The sequence below is a fragment of the Schistocerca serialis genome, chromosome 9, assembly GCF_023864345.2.
Source record: "Schistocerca serialis cubense isolate TAMUIC-IGC-003099 chromosome 9, iqSchSeri2.2, whole genome shotgun sequence".
Lineage (NCBI taxonomy): Eukaryota > Metazoa > Arthropoda > Insecta > Orthoptera > Acrididae > Schistocerca > Schistocerca serialis.
This window is the reverse complement of record NC_064646.1, coordinates 443,783,779-443,791,085: the sequence shown is the minus strand read 5'-3', so window position 1 is coordinate 443,791,085 and position 7,307 is coordinate 443,783,779.

The window sequence follows — 7,307 nt, the reverse complement described above, 5'->3', positions numbered from 1 at the left end:
GACTGAAGCGCCTAGAACCGCTCAGCCACCGTGGCCGGCCGTATTTTACAGTTCACAAATTTTATTAATTCATGTAGATATCGGAATTAGCACAATTTAAATTTTGTGATATTGCCAAGGTATTGATCCTCCGGAGTCACAAAGTAGTTTGCAAAATAATCCCTTATCTGCATACCGCACGTGTCAGCTCTTAGTCCTATAGGCTCACAGCGTTGCAGAAAGAATCCGTATGACTCGTTCTTGATTTGTACACGGTCATTTCTTCCTACAAAATTACCTCGAATAGAGCATAGTTTTATGATTACTAATGAAATACCGAAATTCACATCGACAGCCCGACGAAATATTCTCTGTTTGCTAGCCTAAATCCCGAGGGTACATTCCACCATTCTGCGAGTACGACACAATCTGTAATTAAAAACATGCTGTTTCGTTGTCATATATCTCTTACAATAAAGCCGCAGAATATGTCTAGATAGTGCAAATGCTTCATCGTCTACAAAATTAGAAGGCCGAAGTTCTCCTTCCTTGTCTTGAGATACTTTTTGAGGGTTTGGAATGTTTAACTGATTAGCTTTCAGTCTTTGGTAGAAGTTGGATTTCTTGAATTTAGAATCCCCAGTGTCGCCGCATGAGTTCACGTCCATCATAGTGAAACAGTAGTCACTACACCCGCAAGTATTGCCTGAAGTAAATTCTTGTAATTATAAAACCCTGAGCCACTATTAGCAGATTTCTTAAGTCCCACATCTTTCCCGTCCAGATCACCAAAGCAATTTGGAAAGTCAGTTCTGTCTAAAAATTGTTTGGTAATATTGATCCAGTCTGCTAGGCAAGCGTAAGCTGTGAACACTTTGCACATTCGACTCGGGATGTGAAGCAACGCCGTGGCCAACATACAAGGAGCAACATAAACACGCCCCACAATCCCAGCACAGCAGGCGTACTAACTTCAGAAAAAAACATGTTGTGGTTTTTTTCTACTGAATTCTGTGCAATTTTTGTACGTCAAAGTTCGATTGCAAGCACTCCGTCTATACACCTTATCGGCTGTTTGAGACGGTACGCTCTTTATTCATCACAATCTAAAGTTTTGCATAATAACAGTTACTTGAGAGATAACGTGTGAGACACTTTCGGCTACAACATAAATTTGCTCGAAATTATCCGTCCCTTTTCTCGTCGATCGTGTCACTTATGTTTTTCCCTGTGGGCTTCCCTTTTAGAAATTATCTCCAGCACTACTAACATCAACTGGAAGTCAGAAGGGCCACCTACTCGCATAACATGACAGGTTTTGAATGAGGTAGCTCCCGTAAGCTGAAGAATGGAAATGTCAAACGTTCTAAGCGCCAAATCTCAAATTTGTCAGGAGAATCCCAAAACAATGTAGCTCTTTGTGTGCATAACTTATTTGCATCCAAAAAATTGAGAAGGTGTTTCGGTATCTCATAATTACTCTGCACAGTTTATCATTGCAAAAAATAATATCACAAATTAGAAAATAAATAAAATATTAAGAACGTCCTATGTGCCATACCAGCGAACTGACTAGTTCAAACTGCAGATAAAAACTTTATGCTTCAACTGCCATTAATAATGAGGCTCTACGTTTTATTTGTCGTAGCACAAGTTGAGAAGTACAGTAGAAATATTTTAACTAGTAGAACTATAGTTAAATAAAACGATATCACACTTAAAAATAACAAAATTAAATTCAAGGAAATACTCTCAGTACAGGCTCATATATCTTGCACAACTCCATTATTGGTGGTACATGTTCCAAAGTTTACTGTGGAATTCCCTGTGCCGGTGAGGAAGAAATGGCAAGAGAGGCACTAGGTCTTTCCGGTTTGCAACGTAGCTAGTCTTTTGAATGAAGCACGGCACGGCAAACAACAGCAATGGTCTTTCCTCTTTTGAATACTCTGGCATTTTTTTTCATTCTTATATTTCAGAGTAAGCATTTTTAATAGCTATTTGATATGGATGAGACTGAAACACTCTGACAGTGCTGCTTTCGGAGATCTTGCACACTTACGTTGACAAAGATTTTTTAGCAGCATCTTTAAAATCAAAGAAGTCTGTTGTATGCATTGAAATTACATGAAATAAGGATTTACCTAACTTCATTTCCCTATAACTGCACAATCTAGCTTCCACTCCCTCCCAGGAGACACCGCCTTGTCGAAGGCTCCTTCATTGCCGGGCGGGAGGGCTTGCGTGTTCCGTCGACGTCCGGCGCAGTGGTGGCGGTACCTTAGCCATCGGCAGGGTCACCCAAGCCAGAGCGGTCTTCACAGAGGAGCCGAAATGTGTTCCACGACGTACGTAAGGGGGAGGCTCTAGAGGTGTGGAGAAGCCAGTTTCCCTAAAGGAGTAAACCTTCCTGGATAAGAAGATGTCCCATACCAACTGCCAACACCCTCCTTTAGGGTGGATGAGCGGGTCGAGGTTAGGGCATTCTTTTCCCCTCGGGATAGGAAACGGTCCCAAAAGGCTGAAGAACCAATAGTTTGTCAACAGCATTAGCATCCAGGAGGCAACGGGAAACCACTGCATTAAAGATCCTGAAGGATCTCCCTTGAAGTTCACATGGCGTGGCTCTGTTGAATGTAAAATAGTCCGGAATTTCTGTTCCCCCATTCGGATCTCCGGGGCGGAATGCTTTGAACGTTGCAGTGACTAGAACGCCAGAAATTTCTGCAAGTGTACGACAACAAAGTTCGAATTGCACATGGAATGTACGTAGTTTACATATGACTGGGAAGCTCGCAAATATGAAGGAGAAAGGAGCGAAGTAAGATGGCCTGGCTCTGTCACAGTATGAAGAAAGGATCCCTATGCTTTTCAGGGGGCTCTGATACTAACACATATGGAGTTGCCGTATTTGTGTCATCAATAACAGCAAGATTAGTTCTCGATTTCGTTCCACTTGATAATCGAGTTATGTTATTAAAGTTAGAAACATCACACCGTGCTATGAACATTATTCAGGTTCATGCACCAACAGTAGACAAAAGTAATGAAAGTATAGAATCTTTCTGTAACACCTTGGATGAAGCACTGAAGCACAGAGAAAAAGGAGAGATTTCACTGGTTATCGATGATTTTAACTCAATAATTGGCGCTGGTTCAGAAGGTAAATGCTGTAGCGAGGTATGGTCTTGGTGAACGAAACACAAGAGGAGACACATTAGTGCAGTTTTGTACAGAACATGAAGTTTCTGTTTGTAATAGATTTTTCAGACTTCATCTTATAGTGAAGAGAAGATCGTCAGAAATCAGATTGACTTTATTCTGGTGAAACAAGAGCTAAAACAATGTTCGAAAGCGCGTAGAACTTATCTTGAGCCCAGCAGCAATGGACTTTAAAATGCAACGCCTTCGCAACGCTAGAAGGGGCGTTAAGATATCAGCACTCAGAGACGTAAGAAAATTAGCAAGTTCTGAACAGAGCTGTACTGGTTCAAATGGCTCTAAGCACTATGGGACTTAACATCTGAGGTCATCAGTCCCTAGACTTAGAACTACTTAAACCTAATTAACCTAAGGACATCACACACATCCATGCCCGAGGCAGGATTCGAATCTGCGACCGTAGCAGCAGCGCGGTTCCGGACTGAAACGCCTAGAACCGCTCGGCCACAGCAGCCGGCTGAGATGTACTGTTGATTCTACTCTGGAGGAAAATATGAAATAAACAGATCAGACTCTGCCTATAGAGGGAGAACCCAATTGGAACTCTATAAGATACAGACTAACTCAAGTCCAAGAAAGTTGCACAGGGTACCACACCAACAACAAAAGGCAGAACTGGACGACTGATGAAATCATGGAGCTTATGAATGAAACAAATTAATATAAAAACACAAAATTCCGTAGAAGACAAAAACCTACGCAAAGACATACGAAGAAAATGCAGAGAAGCACGGGAATCGTGGATGTCTGACAAATGTACAGAAATTGAGACACTTGAGAAAAAACGCGATCACTTGAACTTATAAGTCGAAAGAAAGAGATACGTGGCCCTCAAAGGAAGCGACGTCCACAGATAGTGAGGAATGTAAATAATGAGATTATCATGCCCCCCCCCCCCCCATGAACCATGGACCTTGCCGTTGGTGGGGAGGCTTGCGTGCCTCAACGATACAGATAGCCGTACCGTAGGTGCAACCACAACGGAGAGGTATCTGTTGAGAGGCCAGACAAACGTGTGGTTCCTGAAGAGCGGCAGCAGCCTTTTCAGTAGTTGCAGGGGCAACAGTCTGGATGATTGACTGATCTGGCCTTGTAACATTAACCAGAACGGCCTTGCTGTTGTGGTACTGCGAACGGCTGAAAGTAAGGGGAAACTACAGCCGTAATTTTTCCCGTGGGCATGCAGCTTTACTGTATGGTTAAATGATGATGGCGTCCTCTTGGGTAAAATATTCCGGAGGTAAAATAGTCCCCCATTCGGATCTCCGGGCGGGGACTACTCCGGAGGACGTCGTTATCAGGAGAAAGAAAACTGGCGTTCTACGGATCGGAGGGTGGAATGTCAGATCCCTTAATCGGGCAGGTAGGTTAGAAAATTTAAAAAGGGGAATGGATAGGTTAAAGTTAGATATAGTGGGAATTAGTGAAGTTCGCTGGCAGGAGGAACAAGACTTTTGGTCAGGTGAATACAGGGTTATAAATACAAAATCAAATAGGGGTAATGCAGGAGTAGGTTTAATAATGAATAAAAAATATGAGTGGGGGTAAGCTACTACAAACAGCATAGTGAACGTATTATAGTGGCCAAGATAGACACGAAGTCCATGCCTACTACAGAAGTACAAGTTTATATGCCAACTAGCTCTGCAGATGACGAAGAAATTGAAGAAATGTATGATGAGGGAAAAGAAATTATTCAAGTAGTGAAGGGAGACGAAAATTTAATAGTCATGGGTGACTGGAATTCGACAGTGGGAAAGGGGAGAGAAGGAAACATAGTAGGTGAATGTGGATTGGGGCTAAGAAATGAAAGAGGAAGCAGTCTGGTAGAATTTTGCACAGAGCATAACTTAATCATAGCTAACACTTGGTACAAGAATCATAAAAGAAGGTTGTATACCTGGAAGAATCCTGGAGATACTAAAAGGTATCAGATAGATTATATAATGGTAAGACAAAGATTTAGGAACCAGGTATTAAATTGTAAAACATTTCCAGGGGCAGATGTGGACTTTGACCACAATCTATTGGTTATAACCTGTAGATTAAAACTGAAGAAATAGCAAAAAAGTGGGAATTTAAGGAGATGGGACCTGGATAAACTGACTAAACCAGAGGTTGTACAGAGTTTCAGGGAGAGCATGAGGGAACAATTGACGGGAATGGGGGAAAGAAATGCAGTAGATGAAGAATGGGTAGCTCTGAGGGATGAAGTAATGAAGGCAACAGAGGATCAAGTATGTAAAAAGACGAGGGCTAGTAGAAATCATTGGGTAACACAAAAAATATTGAATTTGATTGATGAAAGGAGAAAATATAAAAATGCAGTAAATGAAGCAGGTAAAAACGAATACAAACGTCTCAAAAATGAGATCGACAGAAAGTGCAAAATGGCTAAGCAGGCACGGCTAGAGGACAAATGTAAGGATGTAGAGGCTTATCTCACTATGGGTAAGATAAATACTGCCTACAGGAAAATTAAAGAGACCTTTGGAGAAAAGAGAGCCACTTGTATGAATATCAAGAGCTCCGATGGAATCCCAGTTTTAAGCAAAGAGGGGAAAGCAGAAAGGTGGATGGAGTATATAGAGGGTCTATACAAGGGCGATGTGCTTGAGGACAATATTATGGAAATGGAAGAGGATGTAGATGAAGATGAAATGGGAGATACGATACTGCGTGAAGAGTTTGACAGAGTACTGAAAGACCTGAGTCGAAACAAGGCCCTGGGAGTAGACAACATTCCATTAGAACTACTGACGGCCTTGGGAGAGCCAGTCCTGACAAAACTCTACCATCTGGTGAGCAAGATGTACGAGACAGGCGAAATTCCCTCAGACAGCTGCAAAATATTAACGCGAATTATTTACAGACGAATGGAAAAACTGGTAGAAGCCGACCTCGGGGAAGATCAGTTTGGATTCCGTAGAAATGTTGGAACACGTGAGGCAATACTGACGACTTATTTTAGAAGGAAGATTAAGGAAAGGCAAACCTACGTTTCTAGCATTTGTAGACTTAGAGAAAGCTTTTGACAATGTTGACTGGAATAATCTCTTTCAAATTGTAAAGGTGGCAGGAGTAAATACAGGGAGCGAAAGGCTATTTACAATTTGTACAGAATCCAGATGGCAGTTATAAGAGTCGAGGGGCATGAAAGGGAAGCAGTGGTTGGGAAGGGAGTGAGACAGGGTTGTAGCCTCTCCCCGATGTTATTCAATCTGTATATTGAGCAAGCAGTAAAGGAAACAAAAGAAAAATTTGGAGTAGGTATTAAAATCCAGGGAGAAGAAATAAAAACTTTGAGGTTCGCCGATGTCATTGTAATTCTGTTAGAGACAGCAAAGGACTTGGAAGAGAAGTTGAACGGAATGGACAGTGTCTTGAAAGGAGGATATAAGATGCACATCAACAAAACCAAAACGAGAATAAAGGAATGTAGACGAATTAAGTCGGGTGATGCTGAGGGAATGAGACACTTAAAGTAGTAAAGGAGTTTTGCTATTTATGGAGTAAAATAACTGATGATGGTCGAAGTAGAGAGGTTATAAAATGTAGACTGGCAATGGCAAGGAAACCGTTTCTGAAGAAGAGAAATTTGTTAACATCGAGTATAGATTTAAGTGTCAGGAAGTCGCTTCTGAAAGTATCTGTATGGAGTGTAGTTATGTATGGAAGTGAAACATGGACGATAAATAGTTCGGACAAGAAGAGAATAGAAGCTTTGGAAATGTGGTGCTACAGAAGAATGTTGAAGATGAGGTGGGTAGATCACGTAACTAATGAGGAGGTATTGAATAGGATTGGGGAGAGGAGAAGTTTGTGGCACAAGTTGACTAGCAGAAGGGATCGGTTGGTAGTACGTGTCCTGAGGCATCAAGGGATCACAAATTTAGCATTGGAGGGCAGTGTGTAGGGTAAAAATCGTAGAGGGAGACCAAGAGATGAATACACTAAGCAGATTCAGGAGGATGTAGGTTGCAGTAGGTACTGGGAGATGAAGGAGCTTCCACAGGATAGATTAGCATGGAGAGCTGCATCAAACCAGTCTCAGGACTGAAGACCACAACAACAACATAGCTGTTAAAGTAAAAAAAGAGATGGAA